The sequence below is a fragment of the Pinus tabuliformis genome, chromosome 6, assembly GCF_031772625.1.
Source record: "Pinus tabuliformis cultivar Carrire ecotype Pingquan chromosome 6, CPIR1, whole genome shotgun sequence".
In the NCBI taxonomy this organism is placed as follows: Eukaryota; Viridiplantae; Streptophyta; class Pinopsida; order Pinales; family Pinaceae; genus Pinus; species Pinus tabuliformis.
The window spans coordinates 1,923,721,027-1,923,738,022 of NC_142292.1; positions in this window are offsets into that span (position 1 = coordinate 1,923,721,027).

Sequence of the window (16,996 nt, forward strand, 5' to 3'; positions counted from 1 at the left end):
AATTAGCCAAACAAATCCCTACACTACTGGCCCTTTCAACAACAACGAACGGAGCGGGGACTGAGGTCTCACCCGAAGCAGTATGGAGGGATGATGGAACCAAGTTTCCACACCCTGGAGATGTTTAAGGGATCGATTTTGTCCAACTGTAAATAGCTTCGCGCAGGTCACTTTGTGCATTACCCTAACCTGCGAGACCTTCGCGATCTGTTACAATCGCCTTCGCGCAACCCTAATCAAGGGCTGAGGTGCTTTCAAGCTGCTAAGGCAGCGATCTACACTTTTTCCCCAAGTTATACCTCGGATCTTACTTATCTTCTTATAACTGTTATTTAACTTCACGTAAACAGGTACTTTGTCTTATATTCTCTTAATCAACATAATCATATAAGTTCACGCATACAAACAGTAAAAATGAAATTCATACCCAATATACTCAATGCATAAAACATGAAAAATGTACACAGAAATGATATGAAACTTCTCTTTATTACTTTTCCAATAGTTATAGACCTGACTCGCCCTGTGCACTAAGCTGCAGGGGTCCGCGCACTCAGTTGCGGACTACTAGGCCTCTGCGCACTCAGCTGTAGAGCCTTCTCCTACTCTACGACCCAAAGACTCAACTCTACACTTAAATAAGACTCAATTCTTCATCTTCATTGCTCAATTCTTTCAATGATTTACAACTTAGAGCATCGCTCTATTTATACAATCCCATGGTCCGCGAACCATGGGTAGATCTATAAAGCTCACATTACATTACAAAAATGAGGGCGCATAACCTTATGACTCATTTACAAGTTCGCGCTCCACGCCCACAAAATGGGAGTCTTTACATCAGATTTAGTCAAAATCTGGGCTTTAAGCCCCAAAAATTCCATAGGGGGATCCCGTGCCCAACAGGCCCCCAACAAAAACATCGTGACTCACCCTCGAGTCAATCTGTCAGTGCAGAGATCTTCGCACGGAGACCTCCCAACTCTGCCCGGACCACTACAAGATCAACAGCGCACTGAGCAGTTGCTTGTTGTACCTCCTACATGTGTTGTTTAGAGACCACGATATATGAACCGCTTCCTTGCATCTGCTCTTGCATTCCCTGCATCTGTGCGAGCTTGGCTTCGATCAAGGCTGTAATGACAAAGGCCTCATCGATCCATGGTTGGATGCATGCCTTCAAAACTGCTTCCTTATGTCGCACCGCATCTACCTACTCCTTAAGCGCTTTTGCCTGTAGCATCCGCACAAGCCTCTATGTAAGGGCCACTGTCTACGTGGTCCCTTTTATATCATCATATCCTTGTTGCAGCTCACACATCTCTATTTCTAATCATTGTATGTTCAGGTCCTCCTACAGAGTGTTGAGGACCTCGAACGACTCTTCCAAAAGTTTGGTGTAGTCCTTCACTGCACTGCTAATCTCCTCTGTTCTCGTTGTGATGGCGCTGGCACGCTATTCCCTCACATCTGGTGGAGTTGAAGGTTGCGCCTTCAATTGCAGCTCAGTTATCTGAAGGTTCAGCTCCAACTGAACCTTAACCATTTCTTCTCGTGCCTCGCGCACCCCAACTGCTAACCTCCAGATGCACGCCTCGGTGGTGCCTCTGCTGGGATGGCCAACTCAAGGACCATCTGGCAGGCCTCTTCAACCACATGCACTAGCTGCCTATTATGTGTTATGACCTTCTCGCACTACAGTCTTAGTTGTTCCATGTTAATTTTTTGTTCACTCAACACCTGTAGCGTGCAGCCCTCCCTAGCTCGCAGTTCTACAGTTACTTCGTCCTGCAGAACATAGAGCGTCTCCTGAGGGAGCGCAACCATGTTGATCCCCACTCCTTTTAGTGCACTAACCATAGGCCTATCGACCTCATTTTCTGTAACCAATGCCCCCTCCGGCAGAATGATAGTATTGGTCATAAGAGCGCGTAGCATTTCCTTAGCTGCGGTCGTTCCTATTGCGAGGTTGGTCGATAGAGTACCAGCCTAAGGAGTGCGCACCTGCAACTCTTGTATCTGTGCCCAGAGGGCCCCCAACGCCATCTGATTTTCCTTCGCGAACTATTGGAGGGTCTCCGCGGTGATGTCACGCACTGTCTCCAATATGTCATGCAAATCCCCCTTAGTGAGGGTGATCAGGTTGAAAGAAGTCTTAGAGGCTTTTGACTTCTTTCGCGGCCTCACCTGCTCTCTCGAGCGTTGGCACTTGAACTGTGTAGACGTTGTCTGTGGGTCTGCGCCACCTTCCTCTGTCTCGGGCTCTTCCTCATGCAATGGTGACTTATGGCCCTTGCGCTCCTTCTCTGCTGCCTGTTGATGTTCTGTTGTTGTCTTCGCAACGTCGCGCACCTCCTATGCCTTTGTTGTTGCTACCTCTTTTCTTCTCTTCTCTACTAACTATGCCATTCGCATTTTTTCCTCCTCTTTCTTCCCTTGTGCAACTGACTTCTCCATTTCCAATGCGGAGATGGCTGGAGCGCGCCACTCCGGTGACCATGACTCAAGTACAGCGAATATGACATCGTCCGCGACTAAGTATGAGAGCTCCTTCCACTTCTTCATGGGGTCCTTGTGCGCCCTAATATACACATGATGGAAGTCCACCATGAACTCTGCAAAGCTTTGTAGACTATTATAGACAATGGACGATAACTGCGGCTTGCGGTTAATCCCCATTTTGATGTTCATCTCCATGAACACCCAGAATATCTTACTGTCTCAGATCCTCTGCGTGTCTTTAATGGCCCACAGCGAAGCATAATTTGCTGCCTGCGGAAGATCTTGCGGAATTGTGGGGAACTAGTTTTCCTCAGGCAATTCCCAAGCCACCAGCACTATGGACAGTAGAAGCCATGCATAGTGCAAGGTCTTCCCCTGTTCCTATGCCTCATGGCAATTCTCCAGGAACTCCTTGCACAAGTACTCTGACCAATTAAATTGGACCCCTTCCGTGCACTACATGGCAAGTGCTATCACTGGCGCGAGCTCCTCATCCGCGCGACACTTCCGCATAACCTTGCCAACCAGTATCTGGGTGGCAACTCTGACTTTCTTATTGCTGATACTGGAGATCACGTACCCTCTCTTCTTCTTCTCTAGCTTTAATTTTGTCTTCATGGCCTCCGCGATGGCCAAATTATTTCTCTTACCCTCCAAAATATTCGCTGGGTCCTCCCCCTTACAAGGGAGTCGGGTAATTCTATGAATTAGGTGGTCTGTGATGGGGATGGGCTCCTCAACCCACAAGCACCCATCATCCACCAGGCAGAGTAGCTGCCTAATGACAAAGATTGTTACTTGGGCGTGATGGTAATGCGACACCCAGAGCAGGTTTAGCAACCCTACTTTCTCTACTCCGCGCAACCACTTGTGCGGCTCCAACTCTATGACTCCTACCGCAATGTTTTTCTTTAGGATCATGAGCTGTGTGGTTGCCAAGTGTGGGAATTTCTCATGGTCTGTGAGATCCCAGTCTTCAAACTTTAGACCCGGCACCCGTCCCAAGTGTACTCCTTCAAAAATGATATCGTCGGGTAGCAGCAGAGTCTGTAGAGAGCTCTTGCTCTCATCTAGGTACTTGGGCACCCTTGCCTTCCCCTTCCACAGAGGAACATTCACGGGCAACCTAGTTAGAGGGTTTGCGCCCTCGGTTTCCATCTCCATGTCTTTGTCTTCCTCCTCTTCTACTAGGATGCCCTCAAGGTCTTCCTCCTCCTCATCAATTTCTAGATTAACCACTTTCCCCTTTTCTTCCATGGTTAGTTTAGTTTGCAGTGGGTTTCTAGGGGACACGTACACTGGAACCATGGGCTGCTTATCTTTCTTGGGTCTCGTCATGTGCAGTGATTTAGGGATTTCTGTGACTATCCCGGTGCTCTCAGGGGCATCTCCTACTGTCATGGCCTGCGCGGCCTCTTCAGCGGTCATCTCTCCAATATCCCTGGCTTCTTCATACATTGCCATCTTGTTTTTCTAGAAATCTCTCAACTACTCAAGTAGGTGTTCACACAACACCTTTAACTCCAACAGATCAAACAGGTCTGGGTTTAGAAATCTCTGGGCACACGATAGCTCAATTCTCAAATGGCCAAGTGTTGTTTGTTAGGCAGCCCTTTGCAATTTATAGCACCTTTTGAATTCGAATTCGACCGTTCCCCCCAAATCTGGTCCATTAATGCTCCCTTGGCGGCATATTTTCCCAAATCTAGCCCATAAAGCCTGCCTAAAATTCCTTCCACCCGCTCCATTTGGTCTCAAACCAAGCATCATATTGTGAATAGTGACTATAACAGTCACTTTCCAGCCAACCCGCGCGGTAGCGCAGCTACCCTTGCGTTGTTGTGGACCTTGTGACACTTCGCTCCTACGCGCAGTCCTGTCATCACGCAGCTCTCGGGAAAAGTAGTTTATAGTCCCGCGCCTCCTTTCAACTGCCTGGAACGCTAAGACTATGCTTCCCATGGCTAGTCAGGTGGCCGAGCCACCTGTATACGGCTTCAACCAACTATCGTTTACTTCTCCTGGGAAGGGTGTTGAGATTGCAACAAGATGATGGAGCTTAGTGAAAAGAGTCGCCTTCACTAAGTGGGCCCACAGGCAAATTATGGCGCAAGTTCTATTTTTGGATCCCAGCAGGGATGATCACAGCAGGAGTGACCACAGCAGGGATGATCACAGCAGGAGTGACCACAGCAGGAGTGATCACAGTAGGAGTGACCATAGCAGGAGTGATCACAGCAGGAGTGATCAAAGTCTATTTTTAGACTGGCTGTCCAAAATAGAAAAGTCAAATATTATTGTCTCATAATAATATTTGGACTATAAACTTGATCTTATTCTCTTGGAGCACTTCAGTTTGAGCTACAGATGTGGCCCATGCAGCTGTCAGAAGGAAGTATGCTTTTCTTATGAGTCAGTTGAGTTGTTGCATGCATGACTTCAGTTAGAACTCAATCAATTGAGTTTGGTGGAGTTGATTGTGGAGTTGATGGAGTTGTGTTCAGTTTGACTTGGTTAAACTAGTTGTAATTAGTCTAATTGAAAATAGCCGAATGATGAGTTGTTAAACTAATTATTAACTCATAATACAACTATAGAATACATCAGTTAACTCAGTTGCATGTCAGTGCATGTTCAGTTCAGCAGGGACAGGTGTTAGAGGATCAGATTGCCATCAGTTGTGACTATAGTTGTGCATGAGGATTTGCACAATCAAGGGATTGAGTATGCCAATGAGTTTGCTCATGTATTTGCCCAGTATTATAGCCTCTGCTCACATCTAACACAGTGTGAGTGATTCTTTGGAGGTGAAATACGAGTTTGGTAAACCATTCTCATTCATTCTTGAGCAGTTATTGAGCAGTGGAGGCAGGCAAGCAGTGGAATAGATTTGGAGATCAGATCTTAGCTATATTGTGTGTAATAGGTGGAGCTGGTACTGGATTGCTTGTGATAAGCATTGTACTTTGTAATGTTACATGGTCTCAATCATTCATATACAGATAGTTGGGGTTTTTAGCGAGATGCTTTCCCCGGGTTACATACTGTGTTAATGTTTGAATGCTCTTGATGTTCTATTGTTATTGATGCTGCTATATTGATGATCAACGTAGAGGATCGTATGTATTGTGTATGTATTCCGCAATAGTACATGATCAGGATAATCTCCATTGAATATGTGTTAAATTATTCAAAATTTCTGCATGGTATCGAGTTGTTGATCATTAAATCTACTATTCAGGAAGTGTTTACATTCTATTTCTCCAGGCAGAGTCTGTAATCAGGCCAGGTAGCCTCTGGATTCATGCTTCCTTTGGAAGGTGAAATATCTGGTAAAAGCCCATACAGTCAATCTCTGTACGAGAAATATTGTGTTCTCACGAATCTTAGATCGGAAGTGGTTGAGTTTGAGCTGGTGGAAATCGAATTTGCAGCAGTGTTGTTGAAATGTCTTTCAACGAATTGCAAATGTTATTCCAAAGCAAGAGCGACCTGGCACTCAAGGATAAACTCAGAAACAATAAAGGTGAGAATGGATCTTCATCAAAGGTATCTGATGAAGAGAATTGTGCTTTGGCTGCCCAAGCAAAGAAAGGGAAGAGCAAGAAAGCTTCTTAGTCTGGTGCGAAAGGCAAGAAGCAGGACATGTCCAAGGTGAAGTGTTTTCACTGTCACCAACATGGACATTATGCCACTAATTGTCCGCGGAAGAAGAAGAACAAGCCAGCTGTTGGATCTGCAACAGGAGAGGCTCTAGCCTCGCAGTTTGAGCTTGATTTTTCATTGATTGCATGCTTGGTTTCAAGTGTGATGGGATCGGTGTGGTTCTTGGACAATGGTGCGTCTTTTCACATGACGGGAGATAGAGATTTGTTCTCTGATCTGGAGGACAAAGATCTTGGAGTGAAAATCGAGATGGGCGATGATGGTAGATACAGTGCGACCGGTATCGGTACCATTTCCTTTGAGAGGGAGTCTGGTAAACCCTTCGTATTGAAGGAAGTCATGCATGTTCCAGGATTGAAGAAGAATCTTATCTCAGTGGCGATGTTAGAAGACAAGGGGTATGATGTTGTTTTCAGCGAGGAAAAGGCTTTCCTGTGCAGCAAGACAACTGGTGAGACCCAGAAGATAGGGGTTCGAGTGAGGAACCTTTATCAGTTGCATGTAGATGGATGTGCAGCAATGGCAGGCAAGGCAGAAGGATTGGTGAGCCGGGATGATGGCAAGTTGTGGCACAGGAGATTGGGTCACCTTCACTATGGAGCCTTGAAGATACTCCAACAGATCACTACAGGGCTTCCTAAAGGCACACTTGCACAATCAGATCAGTGCAAGGGGTGTACTTTGGGGAAGTTTGTGAAAGCCACCTTTCACGCGAAGGATAGTCGCACCACGACGATCCTTGAGAGAATTCACACAGACGTGTGTGGACCTTTCTCAGTTGCTTCAACAGCAAAACACAGGTATTATGTGATTTTTGTTGATGATTTCTCTCGTAAGTGTTGGATATTCTTCATGTAGAAGAAGAGCGAGACATATTCAAAGTTCTATAAATTCAAAGCACTGGTCGAGAAGGAGTTGGGGAAATAGGTGAAGGCTCTTAGGAGCGATAATGGTGGTGAATACATCTCGGACAAGTTCAAGGATTTCTGCAACGCAGAAGGGATTCGAAGAGAGCTCATAGCTCCCCATAACCCACAGCAGAACGGGGTAGTTGAGCAGAAGAACAGAACAATTGTGGGTGCTGCACGGGCAATGTTGCATGATCAGGGCCTACCCCTTCACTTGTGGGCCGAAGCATGCAATACAGCAGTTTATGTGCAGAACCGTTGTCCTCATAGGATACTTGGCATGAGTACACCCAAGGCGGCTTATTCTGGTAAGAAGCCTGATCTTTCTCCTTTGAGGATTTTTGGTGCTAATGTTTACATGCAAGTGACGAAGGATGCCAGGAAGAAGTTGGAGTCGACTGCAGAGGTTGGGATATTTGTGGGGTACACTAATACGCCCCACAACTATCGTGTGTATTTGCCAGATAGTGGTAAAACTGTTGTGTGACGGGATATAAAATTTCAGGAGGAGAAAGCCATGAAGTGTTCGCTTGAGAGGGAGCTACACTTGCATGCAGATGAGGAGCTATTAGTTCCTAAGGATGAGCTTCAGGACATGGATCAGCCACAGGACAAGGTTCATGGAGTAGAAGAGACCACTCATGCAGCGCCAACCATCAGAGGGCGAAAGCACTTGACAGAAGCTGAGCAACTGGCTCAAGATGCAGAGAAAGTTGTGGGACCACCTACAGCCCAACGTAGGTAGAGACAGTCACCTGATCAGTACACTGGATACATGGCTCTTATGAGCAAGTGTGTTGTGACTGAGCCATCCTCTTTCGACGAAGCTGTGGAGGATCCCGCATGGGTAGACGCGATGGTGGAAGAGTATGATTCTATTGTCAGAAATAGTGCATGGGAGATTGTTCCTATACTGGAAGGGAAATCAGTGGTGGGTTCGAGATGGATCTACAAAGTTAAGCAGGCAGTTGACGGGAGTGTGGAGAAGTACAAGGCAAGATTTGTTGCCCGAGAATTTTCACAGATAGAGGGGATCGATTATGAGGAGACCTTTGCACCTGTCGCAAGGTATTCTTCCATACGGACGATTCTTTCTCTCTCAGCGCAGATGGGATGGCACATTCATCAATTGGATGTGAGGACTGCATTCCTTCCTAGAGGTTGGAGGAAGGAGGATGCTACTTCTGCGGAGGTAGTGGATGCCACTGGTTACCAGCAGCAGTTGGTGGAGTCGCATGTGTGCAAGCTCAAGAGAGGCACATCGGGATAGGAGGATGAGGTGAAGCTATGTGGCTTCATGGATGCAGATTGGGCAGGGAGCCTGTTACACAATAATTTGTCACCGTTTTTCACCGTCCCTGTTACCCCTCTCCCGCACACTGGAGGACTCATTCCGGGACCTGTGAGAAGTGACATGACCTGAAACCACTTGCATCATATTCCTCTAAGTATGAGCTTCATATGTCCTGAAGACATCTCCTGCAGAATACCCATGAAAACAGCTCTTTTTGCATTAGCGCGGGTCCACAGTGTACTGCCCGCGCCAATGGGGGAAATCCTCTAAAGAGGGCGCGCTATTGGTGCTCTGTCTCAGAGTCGCACTCGCGCCAACCGAATTGAGTAAAGTTTTTAACCAACAAGCTTCCGAAGGTTCTCCTTAACCCATTCACCAACTGAATCTATGTTGAGCTAGGATGGTTTGGCTTCGAATCTCCATAGAAGGGAAGTGGTTTTGCCACCTTTCATGGAAGTTTCTAAGTGATAAAGCCAATCCCATGAATAATGTGGTTGATCCTATCTCTTTCCTCTCTATCTATAAAAGCTTGTCTCTATGCCTTGAGCAAGCTAGTTCCAGTTCTAGCATAGCGATAGAGAGTTCCAGGAATTCAAGAGTTTGAAGCTGCAAGAGCCTTCTTTGCACCCATAAGGCCAAATCTAAGTGAGGAGATTCTTGTCACCCAAAGAGAGAGAGGCTTGTTTCCCATCCCAACAAGCTTTGCAAGACTTGTGTAGCTGACTACCCAGCCAAAGGAGGATTTGACGTCAAAACTATGGTTGTATTCTTCTTTGTTATTTATCAATAATAGATGACTATCATTATGGTTCCACTCTCATTGTTCTATGATTGATGTTGAGTTATATCTTTTCTGACTGATATATAATTGCATCTATTGGATTTTATGATTGTATTCATGTTGTTCTTTGCATGTGCAGGTGTCCAATCACGGAGATCGTGGGGATCGTGACCGGCCGAAGCAAAGGAATGAGAGCGACATCTCTTCTACGAACATTAGCGTTGGAATCCAAGTAGGTTCTCACTATCCACTTTTTATTTGCAATTAGGAACTTGTGTGATAGCATTGTTTGATTGTTGCTAGACCCGGTCTGGGCTAGTAGGGATCGTCTCTGTCCGCAGAGAGGATTTACCTCCACAACAATTTGGCGACTCCACTGGGGAGTTAACTTGTTGTTTGATTTGTAAACTTTAGACGGAGCCTGAAGTACGGCCAGATAGCCTTCGAAACGCTATTGCTTTGCATTAGCGAAGTAGATCAACGCCACTTCAGTCAATCTCCGGTTTGATTTACGGACTAAACAACTTGGATTTTATCTCGTCTCTTTGGTTTCTCTTGTTTTGATTGCTTAGATAGCTTTCTGGGTTGGATTTCTTGCTGTCTCTTGCTTCCTGGTCTGCCTGGATACTGTTCTCAAGCCCTGGATTGCTTGATTTTGTTTTTGATTTAGCAAACTTGATTAGCGCGCTTTTCAGCCTGACAGTCGCGCCAATTGGCGCATGTTGCTCAAAGACAACCCGCGCCAATCCCTTAAAAACACGAGTTGCAGCCTGACAGTCGCACCATGCCTGTCAACTTTTCCAGTTTGCTTGTTTTCGAGCCCTCTGAGATTGGATTTGTATCTTGCCACGTCTTTTTCAATTACTGGAGTGTGTTTGATCCTTGTTTGACTGGTTTTAGACCTCCATCCTTCGGGTGTTTGCCTCTTTCTATCGATTTCACATTTTAGCCCTAGGGCATCTAGTGGCTTTGTGCATCGAGCCTTCCGTAGGAGTCTTGGGTTCTTTGATCGTCCAGTCGACTTTGTGATTACTTTTTGCACTTGCTCAGTAGTTGTCAAAGCCTTTTGTTGATATTCAAGTGATTTGCTTCTTTTCTGCTTGGGTTTCGCTTGGCTTCGTTTGGGCTTAGATCACATAGCTCATAGAGGTCTTTGTGTTTTCTTCTTGGTTTGAAGGACTGCCTTGGTGTTTTGGGGATTTGATTGTGTTCTCATTGAGTGAAATTTGTCTTTTTTACTCGGTGTTATTATCTCTCAAAATTTGTTTAGTGCACTTTGCCATTGAAAAGAAAACAAACAATCTCTTTTGCGTTGAATTAGTTAATTGAAATTAGAAGCTTTTGATTGATTAGTGATTTAAAACAAACAAACAAAAAAAGTTTCATTTATTGTCATTAGCTGCATTAGAGTGGTTCTTGATTGTTTGTGGTCATTTTGTTTGTTTGAAAAACTCTCAACTCTCTCGTAGTTAGTATTCATCGAACGAAATGATATTCTTTGGCATATAGCTTGCATTTAGGGAATTGTGAGAGATTACATACGGTAGGACCTGGAAATTGAAACTTAATCAAAGATCAACCATAAAATGAACTGAATGAACTTAAAAACACATTGGAACATAACGCTCACTGATTAGAGGTCTAGGCTAGAGACGTGCTCCGGCATCGTTAAACCTAGTCACTGTTATTTCACATTACGGTTGGGTGATTCCTCCTTTTGTGACTCGATAGTGGTCTAGCACGGACTTGAGCTCCCACGTACCGTCGCGTATATAGGGGAGACCCCACTAGGTTATCATTCTTTATCCACAGGAAGCCGTGTCTGCCGCCTTACAAGCCGTAACGCACCGAACATAGCATTCAGGAAGATTGACTACCGTACGGGAAGTCCTTGGTTTTCATACGATTGCCAAGGTGTATATGCAGTTTTACGGATTTGTTTGGTAAACCCTTTTGCCTAGTTCTCCAGAGTAGTCACTTTTGATCCTTTTCAGACTCCTTAAAAGAAAAGGCTCACTTGAGCAGTTTGTCACTTCGGGCTCACAAAACGTTCGAAGGCGACTAGAGTCACCTTTTTGTCCTTTTCTCGACTCTTAAAACATGAAAATGCCAAGTTGTGTCCTTGCGTCTTAAAAAAAAAATTAGCCACGATTAAAATTACCTGGTTAGATCTTGTGTGTGTTAGTTTGATTAGGGTCTTTTATCATTAGATTCCCTCAGGTCTTGTTTGAAGTTTGTCATCCTGGCTGAACCGTCGACTCCCGTTCCAAGTGATCAAGGGTCTCCGTCTTCCGTTGCTCCTGAGGTACCGGTTGTGAGTGATACTCTTCCTGTTATCCCGAGTATCCAACCGGTCAACTCTCGTGCCCCGGATGACAAGGATTACGAAATTCATTAGAACCCCATCTGGGAGCCTAAAGAGGACGATATTCCTTTTACCCGCCCTGGTGTTTCGTCTCCAATGTCTACCTCTCACATGGATGAGACATCTCCTAGAGTGAGTGAGACACCCGTTTTGTCGAATATCGACACTCCTATTGTTACAGGGAAAAGTGTCTATTTAGAACTACTCTATCCCACTAAGGTGTGACAGCTGCCTTAGAAACAAACAGAGAAAAACTACTTTTGTATTTCCTTTATGAATTATAGATAGAGAGGAATAGAAAGAAACAACATGTGTCTTGCGCTAATCCTTTGATCCAATTCCTCTCTTCTTTGATAGTCTCCAGCTACCTACTCCCTTGCTTGCCTAGCTTCACAAAGTACCTGTAAGATCACAGAAGAAGAGCACTATACAAAGACAAGGATCTATATTCATAAACAACTTAGGATCAGATTTAAGTTAACCACACAAAATGTAACAAGCATCAATGATACAAAAGCATGGGGGAAAACTCAAATAGTTTTTATTGATAAGCAAGAAAAGATCCAGGAGGAGTTACAACCCGTGGTTTCGACCCAGCATCAACCTCCCAGAAAAGAAGCCCCTCTTCACCTCAAACAAAGCATAAATCACCCAACAATCTGATGTTTGTCTCTAGAAACCAACAGCAATTCCTTGCAATATGCAAAATTCCAGCCTCCAAATCTCTAGGATGAGGGATCCATATATAGATATGTGTAAGGAGGATGAGTCAGCTTGTGATTTGATTAGTGTCTTCTCTCTGTCAGTTCTTGCTTCCACTTGGAGACTAAGAGCCTCTTACTCATCTTTGGTCAAATTCAGTGAGGCAAGTGTCACAGGAGAAGATTCTAGAAGCTTCCATTGCCTCTCCACCTCGCGGAATGACACTGCCATTTGTCATTTCTCGCCCATCGTACCCTACAAAAGGGAGTTTTGAAATGCAACGCACCCTCACAGTGTATTTAGGTGCAATGCAACGCACTGAGCCAGTGGAGCAGCTGAAATGATCCTGTTTTGACCAATTCTAAGCAGTTTCTGGTGGAGAACTTCTGGGAGAAGCTATAATCTGTTGACCTTGTTGCTTTAGGGGTTAGAACAACACTTTTAGGGACTTAGGAGCCCTTGGTTTATGGACATTTCATGCTTAGAGCTGTAAGGCACAAAAATGTCTATAACAGTTGCCCCCTAAAGTATGAGGCCGTTAACCTTTTGGTGTCGGGTGAAATGCTTTATTATGAGGATCTGAAGTTCTTTCAATGCTGGGAGGAGACCTGTAATAAGATACAATACAATACATTATCTTCATACTATTTGCATGATCTAGTTGAGGCGGGCATTCCCATGCTCAGCTTTATAAATTCATTTTCATGTACATAGGACAGACAATCGTCTGAGTGTAGATTGATGATTCTGATAGAGCCATCATCCTTTTGGTAGGATGATTATCTGTGCTGCAATGCTGTACATTTGATGTCTTTATTTCCCTGAATATATATCGCAGCCCGGATGGATGAAACTAGATCCGGGGTCTTCAATCTCATCCGATCTTCACTCGAAGTACAAGTCGATCCATGTGAGAAATGTTTTGAAGTCGAACATGGAAAGACATCGCTTGATTACCAGTCAATGATGTAAACTGTTAACAAGCGCAAGAGGAATCACCGATAATGATAATGATCCTCAAGGTACTGCAGTACAATTCACGTGGTGTGAATAAAGGACTTGGCGTCGAACACCACGCAAAATCTTTCGGTCGAAGGCCATTCATGTAAACCTGTCGCCGCAAGTGAGAAACTTGCCATTGAGGCATGCAAGCTTCAAAGTACTGAATGGGGTGTTCCTAGATCAACTTCTTGGATAATGAGCTGATGTCGACAAGAAGTGATCCGTCACAAGAGGGCCTTAATGAATCCCACATCAATGACACGGAACGGAGCAAATGATTTTGATGGAGGTGAAAACGATCTGATGATATAATGTTCAGGGTGGCGGTCATGAAAGAATGGAATATAATGTATGGTAGTGGGTGAGACACAGGTGACTTCTCTGGATGACTTCTCTTGAACATATCGGCGACACTGATGTGATGGATTGGTAGCATTAACCCCAAATGTGGATGGTATGGCGTGACCATGGTGATGTGACCGGTGAATGAAACAACCCAACCCGACTCGGACACGGAGTGGAAGTGTCATGTTCAAGAGCGACTTGCTACCAACAAAGTTTCTTTGAGTTCTCTTCCCAAATTTTCCCCAGTCATTGCTGACCAGTACCTCTTTATTTTTGTCAAGCTTGAGGAGGATAACATATGCTTGTTCTATAATTTGCCCTTCGGGCAAACCCATCGCTATGTTTTAACGAGCCTAGCGATAGTGAAACTCGTTCTCGTCTAAAGACAAGTTTGTCACTATTAATCTTTTTAACGAGTTTAACGACAAAGATAACTCGGTCCTTTTCAATTTTAGAGAGTCTGAAAAGGAACGTAAAGGTAACTCCAAAATTCCTTTTTCGTCATCTAATCCCTTAAGTCCGAAAAAGTATAAAACAATACATAAGGGATGAATTTTCGATAGTTTTAATGAGCCGAACAAAACAAGCACTCGATCTTTTTGTGTAATAATCCCTCAGGTCCAAAAAGATTAAAATCTAGAGGAGGGATAGCACTTCTTGTCCCTTTAACGAGCTGGAGAGGCCAATGGCTCGACAATCTTTTCATATTTTACGAGTCAGTTGAAAAGAGCTTAAAGGAGACTCGTCTTTTGAGGAACGAGTGATAAAACGGGTAGCAACTGATTCCAGGTAAGGTTTGGGATTTTCCAATCACGGCAATGTTACAAGGATGGCTAGTGAGATCACTCTTCGCAGCTGTTCCTCAAAATGGGTAAACAATCAAATGGAGGTGAATGATCGGCCAATGAAAAGTGGAGGTGACAGTGCAAACACGACCAAGGCTTTAACGACTGAAGTACTACATTCACGATGGTTATTTACCGGGGAATAGTTCATTTTTTAATGAGCTTAAACGCGGGTGGAAACATTTGCTCACGTCTTATGTTTATTTTTTAACGAGCTTGAACTATTTGCTAAAACTGCTTGATGCGGGTTTATCTTTTAACGAGCTTGAACCTTGCGGTAACACTGCTCGATTAATCCAGTCTTGTTTTGATTTTACCATAAATAGCTTTGTCCTTTCAAGGATCGTACTGTATTTTCAACTACTTCATCAAACTAGTCAGAAATGAACAATATATGCTTGAAAACGAGTTAGAACACCAATATTTTACTTTGAACTACGTAAAAGTAATGAAAAAGTGTTTTTTTTTACCTCTCATTTTACCATTTCATTTGAACTTGGTTTGTTGGAGCTTTGGAGGTGCTTTTCCCCCTCGATTTTCATCAGTTGATTTTGGGAGATTCTGTGGACGATTCTTGGCGCCGTCTGGACCAAGTAGGAGCTAAACCTGAGCTCTTTCATTTCATGGTTTCCATTTTGCATTTTGAGCTTGATTCCTAGCTTTTCTGAGTCCCTGGGGTTTAAAGAACTCGTTCTGCCATAAACGCACCCTCAGTGTATCGAAAACTGCGTTGAATGTTGGCCTGTCTAAAGGCTATCTGACATTCAACGCACCTAGAACACTGCTGCAGGTGCGTTGGGCGTAAAAAGGGAATTTGATGCACAATTTTTGATGGATTTTTTGCCTGTTTCTCACCAAAATCAGGACTCAACTCCTCTCTTGTTTGTTTTTCAGAGATCTTTGGAGTAAGATGACCATTACATGGCGAGAACGTGAGCATGAAGAAGAGGACATGCTTTCCCTACATGATCCAGTTACAGTGAACGCGTTGCGGAACTGTGGCTTGCTGAAGTTCTTCCGCATTTCTAGCATGAGACAGCAGATCAACTTACTGCAGTATTTGCTCGATGCTTGGGATCCTACCAATCAGGTTTTCCAGATCAGGGGAAAATCTATCCCTTTGACTGTAGTAGACATCAATTTCTTGACTGGCTTGTCGAGGCGGGGTGCCCCCATCTCTTTTTCAGGTTCGGCTCGAGGAGGCGATTCTGTGAGAGATTATGTCCGCCGGTACTGCAGAGAAGGATCTCAGCCGAGTAAAGACGGCAAGATCATCATCCGTGATGTCACTGACAGGTCCCTCAGGACTATTCTGTTTACTTTTGGTAGGATGGCCGGTGGTGCGGCTCTTCGTGTAGCCAATCGATCTTACATGCAGCATGCTTTGGAATGCCTCCAACCGAAGGTGTTCAATTGGTGCGACGCAGTACTTCTTGTGATGAAAGAACAGCTGACCAAGATAAAGAGCAGGAGGTTGAAGAACTTTGGGTATGGTTCTATTTTGACCGCCTTTGCCTTGGAGAAGATACCACTGATGCAGCCGCAGTACATTGCACTCGATTTACCTTCTCCTACTGAACCACGTATGTAGAGATGGGTTGACCATATGTCTAGGCATGATGGCCAGTCTCAGATTTCATTTTCTGATACCTTCTTCAGGTGGTTTGATCGTCAGGAGATGATTTATTCTGAGTATCCATACGCTGGATTGGACTTCCGGGGTGATCCAGATTTAGTACTGCCGGATGGCGAGCAGTGGGGCGCCATTGGTAAAATCTTTGACCGTATTCCTGTTTATCGTTTTTTGTTTATAATGTCCTTGTGCTTTATTCTATCAAGACTTTAATCAAACTCATGTGTACATGCAGATGTTGGTCCCATTCGTCCAGTAGTTTGCCTGAGAGTACCAGCTGCTGCCCCAGCAGGAGAGGCCGTCGGAAGGGCTATTCTTCGTGACCTCGATGTGGCCGAGACTCTCACAGCATTACAGGAGCAGGTTGAGGGCCTCACTCTCGGTATACCGGATGTGAGGACCGACGAGCTACCCTTGCGGTTACAGCAGCATACTACTGGCATGCCCAGACGATGGACTCGTCTCTTACGCATGATCGCACAGGCTGTGACTTGCTATCACGAGCATCATTAGACTAGGGTGCCCCCTAGCATTTTGGGTTTTTGGGTCATTTGACCGATTTTGTCTTGGTTACAGAACATTATGTGTAAACCATAAACAATTATATATATTTTTTATTTTCGGAGTTTTATTTTGGTTGAGCTTCATAATCCACATGCAAAACTTTGATGGTGTGTTTCTTTTTACAAATGTTGCAAATGTCTATCTAACACATAGTTTGCTAATGAGTCAGTTAATGTGTTTAAGTTTCTGGAAATAAGATCAAATTGTCTTTCCAAAATCTTAACCCTTAGGAAAATGCGATAAATAGCTGGGTTTCAGACGGATTATATACCATTGAGTTGTAGTATTACGAGTTGTGAGTCTAGCCTGACAATTAGTCGGTGTATACCATGTGTGATGGCATCAGAGAGAAGTTCTATCAACGCGCTATATTCAGCGATGTTATTCGT